The 15,050-nt window shown below is 40.6% G+C and overlaps 1 protein-coding gene across 1 annotated transcript in view; it reads left to right on the forward strand.

The window, feature by feature from the left end:
• Positions 1 to 15,050, forward strand: part of Cmc1 (C-X9-C motif containing 1) — a 69,446-nt gene that overhangs the window by 20,221 nt on the left and 34,175 nt on the right. The gene's annotated exons all lie outside the window — the stretch shown is intronic.

Below are 15,050 nucleotides of genomic sequence, written 5' to 3' on the forward strand. Positions count from 1 at the left end.
TTTAATCCTTGGCCTCTGAGTCAAGTCCTCAGTCATCAGTATGTATGAGCTGCTTCTCACCCTTCCCCTGAGATACCGCCCGCACCGCAGCTTCCAGAACTTCCAGGCATGCTCAGTTCATTTACAATTGCAAATCATGCCCCAAATTACTCGTACAATTTTATAGAGAAAAACTTACTATGGGTATTCTGGAAAAGCAAATTCTGGTAATTTTAAGAGGGAACAAATAAGCATCACATGTAACACGGAACTGCTTGTCATCTGTCGCCGTGCATGTGCACACCTATCTAAGGTGATTTTCTTTAGTGTCATTGCCCCTGGAGTGTTAATGGAACCTAGGTAGGACTTGCAATGAGTGTGTGTGTGTGTGTGTGTGTGTGTGTGTGTGTACCCATGTGCTGTTTTGAAGTGGAAATGATTCATGTAAATACCTGCACTAGGGTCCCGCACATGCTTGTGTTCACTCACTGATGTTCCAGTGTATTGTAACTAGAAACATTCTGTTGATGCATATGTCATATTCCAGTGACAATGTAAGCAGAGCAGTGATGGGTGAAACAAGACGCCATAACATATCTGCATATGATGGCCGTAGAAAAGTAGATGCAGTGTGACTATGGGAATGTCTTTTAAAAATAATGTACTTCTTCCTATCAAAAAAAAATCATTAATGGGCTGGAACATGGTTCAGCAGTTAGAGACACTTGCTTGCAAAGACTGCCAGCCTAGGTTCCATTCCCCAGCTACCTTTGTAAAGCTGTGTGAGCACTCATTTGCAGAAGTAAGGAACCCTGGTACCCTCTTCCCCTCCCCCCCCACATGCAAATAAATACCTTTTGAAACAGAAGCAGTAAAATTTTGCTAACATAAACTAATTTTCTAGCTTCCCTCTCTACTTTCCCTGTAGTTGCTTTTGTCCAGGGATTACTATAATTCTCATTGAGGGCACCGGGCCACAGATCCGCAGACATCTGCATGGGGAGCCGACTGCATGAACTTGCATTTGAAGGCTGTCCAGAAGGCTCACATGCTGGGGACCTTCCTGCTTTCCTTTCTTCTTCTGTCCTGTAGAGATGACTTTTTCAATTTGATGGAGGCAACACAAGAGTGTGTCCTTACACTCAATTTGTGTGGCGGTCATTTATGGTTCTTAAGTCAAATGATGTTGGTGACTATGACATTGTAAAATCCATCTACAAATTTATAATTTAAAATAGTCATTCTATGGAATCCTACTGGCTTTCCCCATGAATTAGCAGTTTAATCAGAATGCCTTGCTTCAGCCCCCGCCCCAGGTGTCAGGAGAAATTAACCCAGTGGCACCTGCAGTTAGGGCCCAGTGCACATCTGGCATTGGCAGGTGTCATGCTGGTAATCTCTAGAGGAAACCTTCCGCCTGCTCATGGAACTCCGGCAGATCCTCATTCAGGTGAAGAGGTTCCCAATACTGTGATGTCAGCTGAGAGTGGTAAATCCAAGTGGCATTGTCTGTTTTGTAAGTTGTTGTTCTGATATCTCCAAGGAGAGAAAGATGGGAAGACATTTAGTGACCTGCCGCAGATGAGAGACAGTAGCTGTCTGGCTCTGGGCTTCAGAACTGCCTTTGCCTGAGGACAGTGACTCTGAGATGAAGAAATGGATTACAACTAAACCATGTGTTTGTGTTACTACACTGTGTTATGATGGTGCAGAAAAGAAAGGGCTTAATGTTTAAATTTTTATCAAAAACTAAGTTGTTTATTACGTTGTCATGGGTTTTTGTTTTTGAAAAATACAAAACTTAAAAAACTTACTAAACTTCTGAAGACTAAAAGCATCCTCAAACCCAAGATTAGATTATATAATGCATTTGCCCTTAATAGAATGTATGCTTTAATTGATTTTTATAATTTGAATTTCTTATAGATAATCATATATTGATTTCCTAAGCCATATGGTCTGAGACAATGTATGTAAAGTTGACTTTTCTGGAAGAATAATAAACCCTTGCTATTTTCCCTTTGACCATGTGCACTAGGAAGTCATATATGTTAGTCTCAGTCAGGCAGTGGAAGAAGGCTGCATTAAGCAGAACACTAAGATGTAATTTAAAATGAGAACCCTTCCATTGAAGTTTATTGTGTATAGCCTTTGCTTTATTAAATAATTATAGGGTTTTCTTAAAAGCATTATGCATGTTAATTGTGTGGTTCCTGGATAAAGATATAGGAATTTTAATAAGTGATCTGACTTCCTGCTAAATGCCTGAAACATTATTATGCAGGGAAGCTTTTCTGTTTAATTTTTTTTCATGTCATTTCAACCCAGCTGATCGTAAGAATTGGGTCAGGCTGCCAGCAACTTAGGTTTGTGAAGGGAATGGAACAGCTTTTCTAGGGACAAAGAGAAATGAAATCACTTTCAGTGAAAGCAAGATGCCTCATTATAGTTCCCAACAGCAGTTATCGACAGCCACACTTCCTATTAACAAGCAGCATTTAACTAAGAGTTTGGCTGTTGGATCTTTGGACTTGATCTAATTTGCTAGCATTAATTAGTTTCTTTTGAGCGCAGACACTTGGTACTCACAGCTATAGATTTAGAGGGCTAATTAGGATAGAAAATTGAACAGAATGGGGTAAGGCATTAACCTTCAACCATTACCAGCTGGGACACTGATAAAGACCACAGAGTCCAAATGGTCGCTATTGATGCAACGAGTACCCTAATGAATGTCCATTTCAGCCAGGTTGCTATATTCTTAGTAGCTGTCCCTTCATTATAACTTCTAACCAGCTTCCATGGGACTTTATTACCTGTATGCACTCTGTTGGTTTTCATTTTGCCCTGGTTTAGTCTGAGTTTTACCTTTCACCTAACATTTAAACACAGTTAAAATTTATCTCCAGCCATAGGTAACATTTGAGTTGTTTCTTTGTTATATAGATTAATGCTTCTAAAATTTAACATTAATATACAGTCATATGATTCTAATTGTGCAGTAGGGTTGTACAAGTTAGAACGGAGTCATTTCATTCCAATACAGTAAAAACAGTAACTTCTGAACAAGGGAGTATTAGTGTTAAGGTAATCAGCAGTGTTTGTTGTTAAACTGGTGTTGGTTGAGAATCTGGCTTTGTAAAACATGCCTTTAAGGTAGACATAGTGCTGCTTGCTTGTAGTCCTCATACTAGGAAGGGTGAGGCAGGAGTATGCAGTGTTTGTGAACAACCTGAGCTACATCTTGAGACCTTGTCTAAAAAGCGTATGTGTGTATATCCCACATGTTTTTAAGAATGCAAAATACAAAATGTGAAATCAGGTTTCTTTTCAATGGGAAAATTAGTGTTTACCATTTTTTCTTTTGGAACTTAGCTTTGATTTGATTAGTAAGGGGGTGGTTGATACAGAGACATAGAGATTACTGATCTTATATTGTGGAAACTTTGGCAGAAGTATAAACGCTTAATATTAAAAGAAAATGATAAATTTAAATTAAACTTTCTAGTAGTCTTTGCCAGTGGTATTAATGGCAGTTGGAACCATGAGAATAAGTGACCACAGTGCACACTGAGCATATTGTGAAGAGAACTGATGGGAAACTCTAGAGGGGCCGAGTGTCTCTTGCTTAGGCCTATTTCCTTCACCCTCCCAAGACAAGACAGAAACTGTGGAGGAAGGAATCACTATTTTTTCTTGGATCTGAGACTTAAAACTTTGTTTGAAGGAAATGCTTTGACAAACTGAAGGTTATTTTCAACTTTCTTTTTCTAGTGGCTTACTTCACTAACTTAATGATATTTTTTACATTAGTAATATTTTAGAGTAGATTTAAAAATTATTTAATTATTTGTGTGTGTGTGAAAGAGAGAAAGAAAGGCAGATAGAGAGAATAGGTGTGTCAGGGCCTCTAGCCACTGCATAAAATTCCAGACACATGAGCTACTTTGTATATCTGGCATACATGAGTACTGGGGAATTGAACCTAGGTCCTTAGACTTCACAGTCATCTCTAAGCCATCTCTCTAGCCCTAAAGTACATTTTTGTCACATGTTGATGAAGTTTTCATATTGTGCTGTCATTTTTTTCTTTTGGAAACATTTTCACTGATCTGCTATGTTACTAAAAAAAAAAATCTTGGGCTGGAGAAATGGCTTAGCAGTTAAGATACAGGCCTGTGAAGCTTAAGGACCCAGGTTTGATTCTCCAGGTCCCACGTAAGCCAGATACACATGGTGGTGCATGTGTCTAGAGTTTGTTTGCAGAGGCTAGAGACCTGGGCATGTCCATTTTTATTCTCTCTCTCCTCCCCCTTCCTCTCTGTCTCTAATAAATAAATAAAGAAATCTTAAAAAAAGCATTTCTTGTAGTATACAGTTGAATTTAATATAAAGCCTCTATGTTGAATCATTCAATAAGACCCTTTTAGCTATCAAGACCTAAAAAATACTTTCTACCAGCAATATCCTGGGACATTTTTATTCTAGCTGTGATCTACTCATCGACTCATTTCATGCCTTGGGCTGGGCCCTCTTCTGCCTCATTTCCACATGTCTTTAGTTTTGCTAGTTTCCTGGATCTTTTGTCCGGCATGAAGGTCTCATCCTGAAGGAGGTGAGAAGCTCAGATGGTTAGCTCGCACAAAAGCTCGATCCACTACCTGCCTTCTTCCGCCGTTCACATACAACTGGAGGATACTGCTTTTTGCCAAATCCCACAGATATGTGAAAAGATCAATAAGAGAAAGTATGAAATTGTAGAGTATTCCTTGAGAAGGTGGCAGGTAGAGAATTATCAAAATAGCACTGATACGACTACAAATGATTATTTGGTCTCTGTCCAGCTATGCTACTTGAAGGTGTCAAAAACTTTATTTATAAGCCGGGCATGGTGGTGCACACCTTTAGTCCCAGCACTTAGAAGGGGGAGGTAGGAGGATCATAGTAAGTTTAAGGCCAGCCTGAGACTACATAGTGAATTCCAGGTTAGCCTGAGCTAGAGTGAGACCCTACTTCAAAAACCAAAAACAAGAACAAAAACAAAACGATACTTCATTTATGGTTTGAACTGCTGCACCATCATTACTGCCTCTATTTTTGTCATTTCCCCAGTTCACTAATACTAAATAACATCAAAGTAGAGTTGCAACCATCTTCAGACTGGCTCGGGTATATGAAGAGGATATGAGAGGAGATACAAAATCATACATATGATGAATATTTTTTACGTGTGTGACTGCTGTATGTGCTCTAAGGTACAACTTGATGTAAGACTGGCTGCTGCTGGTGTCCTTACACTGGACCTTGCTGGGGTCCCTGTGGGTTTTTCTAGGTAGGACTCAAGGAACTCATAATCCTGGCTAAGGCTTGTTGTAGGTAAAAGATACTGAGACTCAGACAAGGTAAAGGCACACGGGATAACGTCAGAGACAACTGGGCCCAGGCTTCTGAGAGGCTCCCATACTCACTCAGGGTGGTCCTGATTCTGTTTGCATGGAGTTGTGGCAACACCTGTGCACTGTTGCCTACCAGGGAAGCTGATCAGAGACGCATCCCCAGAATACTTTCTGGGTGCTGGTCCTATGGTGCCTTCTCCCCAACTGGTACAGATTTTCGTAGCCCTGGAAGGAAAGTAGTGTTCCACATAAACTGTATTGTTACACAAGTAGCTTGGGCTCAGTAGGCCACTCTTACCAATAAGTAGTATTGTTATGAGAACATTGCCCCACACCTAAGTTCTCAGATGGCTAGTAGCCAACCTTGCAAGCAGGCCTCCCAAGGACAGCTGCAGCATCAGGCATGCTGTGTGGACTCTCTTCTGCATGTGGCCGTTGTAAACACTGATCAGCAATGTTTGTGTGTGCTTGTGAGGCCTGGTGCTTTGCCAGACCTTCTTCACTCACAGGTACAGACAGTGAAGTTGCTGTTGAGACAGCTGAACAAAGATGGTGGTCATCATCCATTGATACAGGAGTTTTCTCGTTTGTTGACTAAGACCCCTACTGTCAGGCTTAATGACTTACTATAATTGCCTTGTGTAGTCAGACACAAATACCCTTAAATAAAATGACTAGTTTTCTTCTCAGAGAGAAATGGGTAGAATACTATAGCTTTAGAATTAAATGAATTCTTTTCATGCCAAGTATTTAATATTTTTATATTATTTATTTATTTGAGGAGGGGAAGAGACAGAATGGGCACACCAAGACCTCTAATCACTGCAAATTAACTCCAGACACATGTGCTACCTGTACATATGGTTTATGTGGGTACTAGTGAGTTGAACCTGGGTCCTTTGGCTTCGTAGGAAAGTACCTTAACCACTAAGCCATCTCTCCAGCCCCCCTTTTAGCATTTATTTATTTATTTGAGGGAGAGAGAAGCAAGAGAGAGAGAATGGGTGCAACAGGTCCTCTAACCATTGCAAATAAACTCCAGATACATAAGCCACCTTGTGCATCTGGCTTTCATGGGTACTGGGGAATTGAACTTGGGTCTTTAGGCTTTGAAGGCAAGCATCTTAACTGCTAAGCCATCTCTCCAGTCCCCCCCCACACTTTTTAGCATTTTATTTATTTATTTATTTATTTGAGAGAGATAGAGAGAGACAGAGAGAGAGAGGGAGAGAGAGAAAATGAATATGGGGATGCTAAGGCCTTTAGCCATTGCAAACAAACTCCACACACATGTGCCACCCTGTGCATCTGGCTTACGTGGGTACAGGGAATCCAACCTTGGTCCTTAGGCTTCAAAGGCAAGTGCCTTAACCACTGAGTCATCTCTCCAGCCCTCATGGCATATATTTAAATGAAAAAATTAACAGGGAATTTTTGGTCAAGGTAGATTGATATAATATTTTAATCAAAAATTACAGCTAAGGTAATTTATCCTTGTGGAAAATCTGTATTTGAACTCAAAAGCAGAGAAATATGTGACTTGAAATCACACGGTATTAACAAAATGAAGAAACGTTATAAAATTTGACATAGTTTTTATGCCAGAACTTCATTAACAAGTTTTTATTATCGTAGTATTCCTAAACATCTACTTTCAATTATTTTCTTGTAATAGACTTAAATCCTTCCATCTTATGAGTAGTTAACCCAAAGTTAGGTGTAGTCTAAATAGCACTGTGTCCTTGTACCCTGCTTAAGCTACCTGACGATCCCCAGCTGTGACTGCAGTGTGCCTGGGTATCAGAGCCTGACACTGCTAACATGTTTGGCAATACAAATAATTGTGTTTGGACTGAAATAGAAACTAAGAGAAATATTTAAAAAATGTTTTATTTATTTGCAAGGAGAGAGATGAGAGAGAGAATGAGAATGGGTGCACCAGGGCATCTAGCCATTGAAACTCAACTCTAGATGCATGCACCACTTTGTGTATCTGACTTTATGTGGGTACTGGGGAATCAAACCCAGGTCATTAGGCATTAGGCATTCAGGTAAGTGCCCTAACCACTGAGCCATCTCTCCAGCCTGACTAATAGCAGTCTCTCTGTTAGGAAAATAACAAAGAAGGCAGTTTGTATAGAATTCTATAGTGTATTGACTGGTGGGTCCAGAATCACTTAAAAGTGGTTCTGGAGGTGGGATGTTTAAACTATAATGTCTAAAACCAATAAAAGCAGTGTTTCATTGTCTTATGTTGAATACATGAAAGCAGGGTTGTATTTGTATAAAGTGGATTTTAAATTAGAAGTTACAGAGTACAGTGACAACCTAATATGCCTCTCCTTCTAGTTTATTTTTGTAGTTTTCTTCTTGGATGAGAGATGCAAAATATAGAGAAAATTCTGAATTCCACAAAGAACTAACTGGGTGTGGTGGCACACATCAGGAATCTTAGCTCTTGGCAGGCTAAGATAGGAGGATTATGAGTTCTAGTCCAGTCTGGACTACCTAGCAAGTTCAAGGCCAGTCTGAGCTATGCAATGAGTTCTTAGTTTCAAAAAGCCAAGGACTGGGACCTAAACTCAGTTGTTGTACATATATAAAGCTATGGGCCCATTCTCCACCATTGTGCAATAACAAGCCCTTGTGAGGCAGAGGTAGGAGGATCTCTGTGAGTTCGAGGCCACCCTGAGACTACATAGTGAATTCCAGGTCACTGTGAAACCCTACCCCTGAAAACCAAAAAACAACAACAAAAAAATGTACTATTAACTAGTACTAGCATCATTTACTCATTTCTGTGTGAAGAATAGAGAATGAGGAGAGGCAGAATCAGGGAAGCCACCAGGGGGTGTGCTGATGTGGAAAGGCAGTAATGGAGCTGCTGAGAACATGCTCATCTGGGGGAGATTTTGAAAGTGGAAGCAGCGGAGAAAGAAATGACTTCCTGTTGCTTGTCCCAGGTAAGTAAAACATGGAGTTAAGTTTGAGGGAAGTCAGAGTATGTGGTAGTTGGGTAAAGAGCTTGGTTTTGGGCATATTAACTTAAAGGTGTCTATTTCAACAAACTTTCAGGTTTGAAGCCTGTTCAGTAGACAGTAGTAAAAACATAACTTCCAAAGGGAAAAAGGAAGTAGGATACATAATTGTGGTCAGTATAAGGTCTTCCAATATTTTGTCTAAAAAGTACAAGTTCTTTGAAGATACAGTCAGTACATATGTCCCACTGGACATTCATATACTAAAAGCAGGTGTTGCATTTCTTGACTTTCCTTATGGCTCTATGTAGACCACTTCTGTTCCAGACTAGACCATGAGTACACTGATGTGATCATTCAACAACCCTTCTGATGGTGCTACAGTGTGCAGCATATGCTGGGTATATATGGCACTATATATGGGTATAGTGGAAACAGAAAGGCCTCGCCGTGAAGCTCTGTAGAGAGTAAATTACCTACTCAGTATCATGTGTCTTGTCAGGGCAGCAGAACTCGTAGAATTCAGCTCTCTTCATCCCAGTGTAGTGCTGTCCTTCCATTGCGACGTGCCATCTGGCTCTGTCAGTGATGGGAAATCCTGTACTCACCTCTCTCAACTTTAATCAGTGATTGTAGCTGCCAAGCACACTGAGTGGGATCAGTCAGAAAATGTGCCACTAGTGGATGAGTGACATATGTCATGAGTGGTAGATTTGGTAGTGACGTGTACTTTGCTGTTCACTTGAGATCTCTGAACCATGGGCTGTTCCACTACTTAGCTCCTGAATGGTGAACTTCATGTGCTGTTTTTACCAGACTTAGTGACATCTGAAAATTAGGTTATTTCTATAGCTTAAGCAATTTTTAATTTTTATTTCATTGTTTGCTGTGACACTTTTTAGGTCTATAACCCAGTGTATACAAATTATCAGTCATTCACTGGTTGAAAATGCCTCATGTGAAGGAAGTGAGGCGAGACTGCTGAGGAGCTGTCGGTGCCGCCGTGCTCACCGCAGCACTGTCCTCAGCCGTCGGGGCGTGAAAGCAGCGTCAGAGTCCATCGCCTCATGAGTGGACAAAGAAAATGTGAATATAAATACAGTGGCATACCTGTCCGTCATCAAAAGAAGGATGCAGTCATGTCATGTGCAACATGGGAGGAACTAGGAGTCATTATGATAAGTGAAGTGAACCAGGCACAGAAGGACAGGAGCTGTACGATTTCACTAGTGGGATGCACAGAAGTAACATGGTGTCGCCAGAGGCTGGGCGGAGCAAGAGGGAGGGGATGGGGCATTCCTGACTAACGGTGGCTGTGGCACAGCAGAGGCCCTGGAGAGAATAACGTAATGTAAGCCGGGTGTGGTGGCGCACGCCTTTAATCCCAGCACTACGGAGGCAGAGGTAGGAGGATCGCTGTGAGTTCGAGGCCACCCTGAGACTACATGGTGAATTCCAGGTCAGCCTGGGCTAGAGTGAGACCCTACCTGTTGCAGTCCGGTTCGCATTGATGGTAGAAATCACCCAACCAAGAGCAGCTTCTGGGCAAAAGAGTTTTATTTTGGCTTACAGGCTCGAGGGGAAGCTCCACGATGGCAGGGGAAAACAATGACATGAGCAGAGGATGGACATCACCCTCTGGCCAACATAAGGTGGACCATAGCAATAGGAGAGTGTGCCAAACACTGGCAAGGGGAAACTGGCTGTAAAGCCCATAAGCCCTCCCCCAACGATACACTCCTTCCAGGAGGCATTAATTCCCAAATATCCATCAGCTGGGGAGCTAGCATTCCCAGCACCTAAGTTTATGGGGGACACCTGAATCAAACCACCACACTACCTCAAAAAACCAAAAAATAAAAATAAAAAAGGATGTAATTACATTTCAGGAAGCTAGAAGGTTTTTGAAAGTTTACCCCATAAAGAAATGATAAGTGTTGAAAAAGGTGGATCTAGTTTCCTTGGTTTAAATACTATATAATACAGGTATGTATTGAAACAATGTTGACCCCATTTACATGTACAATTTCTGTCATGTATCAATTTAAGACAAATTGAGAAAGGTATTCATATATAACTTGAGTTCTGTCTTGAACTTAAATATTATAAAATTGATAATATCTGAAACTTTGATACTTTTTACTGAAATTAAAACTCACCATAAATTTTATGAGAGATCATGAACTAAAATATGTGGTATTTATAGTTAATTTTATGAAGAATTGCTAGCATATGTGAGTGTCATATGACTTAGCTTATTGGTTGAGTGCTGGCTTCACATGTGGTTTCATCCCCATTACCTCATGGCATGACATACATGATATGAAATTATAAATGTGCTTTAATCCTGATTTTAACTAAATGGCAGCATATCCATGTAGGATAAAAGAATAGGTCATAAATTTAATAGCAAATGTCTGGAAGCAAGAAAGAAAAAGGATTGTAGGTAGTTACTTTCCTCTTGTGCAGTTTTGCTTCATATTAGAAGAGCCCATCAGTACAGAAAATGTACCTTCATGTGTGTCATGCTCTGTGAACATAGTTGGAAGAAAAGCGTAAAGTAGGGGATTGTGCTTACAACATGCAGGGCAGATTATACAGCATTAGTGCTTGGGGACTTCCTGTCAGGAAGGAAGTAATGTACACACCGGTGGAAAATAAGGGAAGGACACAGAGTCTGACATGATAGTTTGAAGCATGAACAATGTTTGCTATATCAGGGAGTTAGTTGTAGTTAATCTCTAACATACACGTTACCTGTAAACGTGCTGTGGTTTATTTATAAATTCACAGTGGAGAAGTTCTGCTCTGGCAGAGCCTTTACTCTAGTATGCATGTATTACCCGTAACCCCGCCATTGGTAAGTTCACATGGAGAAGTTTTGCTCTGGCATAGCCTTAGCTGTAATATGCATATGCTTCTGTGGAAAGCAGGGTTAACCATGAAGAGAATATTACACACAGCCAGAAGAAGGTTTTACATGGAGATAAAACAAAGCACAGGAATTAGAGGGAGTAAAGCACTGGAGGAAAAAGTGATACTGAATGAATTTTGCACGTTGGGTGACGGAAATAGGTAATAAAAACCAACTCCTTAGTGTTGCTGCTTTGAAGAACCAAGGGCAGGGTTTGCTGTAACTGCAGTCCCTGGGAAGTGTGACTTTGTATGTACAAAGCAAAATAAGTTGCTTGCTTAAATGAAACAAAGATCTTCACATTTCTGACACAGAACTCACATATTTTACATGTCATTTTCAGTATTTACAATACAGTGCAGAATAATCCATTGTACACCTAAACAGGAAGGCAGAATTCTTTCTTAATTATAGTCAACAGGCTGTAACTTCAAAGTAATGCAGATGTTGGAAATAGTAGACAAAAATTTTAAATCAACTATTGTAATTGCTTAAGGTTATAAGGAAAGGGCTGGAGAGAATGCACAGTGGTTAAAGGAACTTGCTTGCAAAACCTGACAGCCCAGGTTCGATTCCCTAGTATTCACATAAGGCCAGATACACAGAGTGGCACATGCGTCAGGGGTTCGTTTGCAATGGCAAGAGGCCCAGCCTCTCTTGTCTCAAATAAAATAAATATTAAAAAGAATATAAATGAAAATAGTCTTGCTACAAGTAGGACATAGGAAATCTTAACATATTTTAAAACAGTAAAAAGAAAGACCCACCATGTAAAAAAAATACATCTGATGTAAATCTTCCAGAACAGAAATGCCAGATGATTAAGACGGATCAATAGGCATATTTAATCTAAAAAAACCCCAGAAGTTAAAAATATTTTGAAAAGATGAACAGACCCCCCAGGGACTTTGCTAGGGTACTTACAAGGCCCAGCTCCATGTCATTGGGGTGTTCCTGCCGCCAGTGTGCTGTGACTGGGACCACTGAGCCTCACGGAGCACACCTCCTCCCGGGGACCCAGGGAGAAAGAACATTGGCTTTATGACAGAAGAAGCCTAACCAGTAAGAACTGTGGTAGAACTCATGATAGTCCAACATTGAAAGTAGCCCAGGTTTCTGTCAGTAGAAGAAATGAATTGCAAAACCACCCTGCTGAGAAAGATGTAAATAGAAATATAAGAATGCAGACTCCTTAATTATTATGTCTTAGAAGAGATAGTGTTTATATGGGGTTCTTGACAGTGAAGCCTGTTTTTGGAGTGCTATAAAGACCTGAAGCACAAGTTTGGTTTCTTAGTAAAAATAAAAAGGATCTGAAATCCCTTCCTTCCTTTTACCCTCCCCCTGTCCCTTCCTCCTTCCCTCTCTCCTCTCCCTACCAACACATATATATTACACACACACACACACACACACACACACACACACGGAGAGATAACTCCTTTAGAGGTAGGGTTTCACTGTGTAGCCTAGCTTGGTCTTGAACTCTCAGTCCTCCTGCCTCAGTCACTTTAGTGCTGTTGGAATTACAAGTATCTGGTACTGTGCCTAGCTTTATAAATAAAATTGAATGACGATAACTTTACAATAGAATACAAGACAGGTAGACAAACTCTCCTTCTAAACTTTGGCTGCATGCATCTTAAAAGCTAGATGGTTTTCATTAGCAGCCACAGGCAGTGATGTTCACTTGCCAGAGATACAGCATCAGTCCTTTCTCAGACCCTGGCATAGCTCCTGGCCCTCAGGAGAGCGTCAGTCTTGTCTCAGACCCTGGCATAGCTCCTGGCCCTCAGGAGAGCGTCAGTCCTGTCTCAGACCCTGGCATCACTCAGGAGTGTCAGGTTGCTTTGTGACAGTGCATGCTATTATTTCATTTTAAATGTGGTGTAGGTGTGCAATGTCTTTATCTCGAGAAATTGATTTGTCAAATTCGTTAGACCTACACATCAAAAACATTTTAAGTCTCCATCTTCTGATATGATCTTGGTCTAAGAGTGGCTAAATAGCCATTAGCTCACTGTGGTCCTTCATTCATGACATCAGTTTCTGAGGTTTCAGTCAGCGGCACTTTACTACAATCCATAGTATGTTGAATAGAAAATCTTGGTGTAATATTCTGTTGTGAGTAGCATGTTGAAAGCACTTGCTATTGTTTTGTCCCACCTGGGATGGTAGTGTACCTGCATTGTGTAAGCTACCCGCTTGTCAGTCACTCAGTAGCCTCTTTGCTGTCAGGTAGACAGACTATGATAGTATTACAGTACCTGTGCTCAACTAACCTTCCTTCTATTAATAATGGCCTCACAGTGCAAAGATGGTGATCAAAGAAGGCACCCCGGCATAAATCTTGAAAGAGCAGAATAACTCTTGTACCAGGTTACAGTATTATAAACCATCACAGGAGAAGACAAGCATCTGTAGGGCTTGGTATTATCCACAGTTTCGGATATGCACTTAGGAGTCTTGGAACTTGTCCCTTATGGATAAGGGTGGCCACTATGTTATCAAGTTAATGGCAGTTTATTTCTCCTTTCCTCAGTTCAACAGTCTATACTGGCAAAGCCAAGAAAACTTGTAAGACTTGACTAAGGTAGAAGTTGGTCTTTCTAGGAGATTTGTAGGTTACCATATACAAGTGGACTTCCTCTTGATATTGTGTAGTTCTCAAGTTTATACAGAGACTTTGCCTGGTTCAACCTTGTCCTCACACTTTCAGAGTGTGACATTGCCAGACACACAAAGCTCATGTAGAATTAAAGTGTCATACAGAGTCTTTCTTGTCTTTCCAAAGTCCTTTATGTAAGATAGAGTTGACTGGCCTTAGGTGTACAGCCTTAGGTTACTGGCAAGCACATGATTGAACTTCGTTACCGCTGCCTTTAATGAATCAGAATGGCTGTATCTCAACTCAGTACCACTAAAAGCAGTCATGGCTATAGCTTACTTTTCTCATAATTCACATGCTGAACCTGGACTAGCATAGAAGAGTCAGTGCTATATTTAGGAATTTGAAACCCACTTTGGAAGGAAGTAGATATTCCTTGAAGTGGTACTGTGATGGGGTCAGGTCCCAGTTGAACTTCAGATTTGTTTCACTGTGTCCATTTTTCAACATGACATATAGACATACACATTCTATATACCAAGCTCATAAGATTGAAATTTTTGAAAATTTGAGTATCTAATTTTATCAAAGATTTGAGTAATCATCCTTTCTGATGGTCTAGTGAGAAAAATCTGACCCATTCCTTTTCCTTTTATTATAGCCTTAGGAATCCATAGAGTGGTCAGCTTATATATGACTGAGTTTTTAAAAATGCTTTTTAATTCCATTAATACCCCATGATTTTGAAATCTGTTTGCTTAGTGTCTCAAAGATTAAGGTATTATGTAATTTGTTTTGTGTTATTGTTCCTTCCATGTCTTTCCTGGGCAGATAGGTTCAGATGGTAAGACTCAGTTTGCCATATCCTTACAGTAGAATTTATTCTGACCTCATGATCTCTCACAGACATGCTAGGTCAGAGGCCCTCATCCTTCACTGTACATCAGAATTATTTAGGACTTAAAAAAATCAACATAAAGCAGTGACTGTACACACTTCTTTCCATAAAGAGAGATAAGGCTACTTTTTTTTCTGAGCTGCTAGGATGATGAGGGTGTGAAACAGTGAGGGTGTCTGGGGAGCAGGTTCTCTCCTCACTCAGCAGCTGGCTGCAGGCCTTCAGGCCACCGAGCACTGTGCCTGCTCGATGCAGGTTTGGGCGGAGTGCTGTTGTG

Source organism: Jaculus jaculus, chromosome 17 (assembly GCF_020740685.1).
Source record: "Jaculus jaculus isolate mJacJac1 chromosome 17, mJacJac1.mat.Y.cur, whole genome shotgun sequence".
Taxonomy (NCBI): Eukaryota; Metazoa; Chordata; class Mammalia; order Rodentia; family Dipodidae; genus Jaculus; species Jaculus jaculus.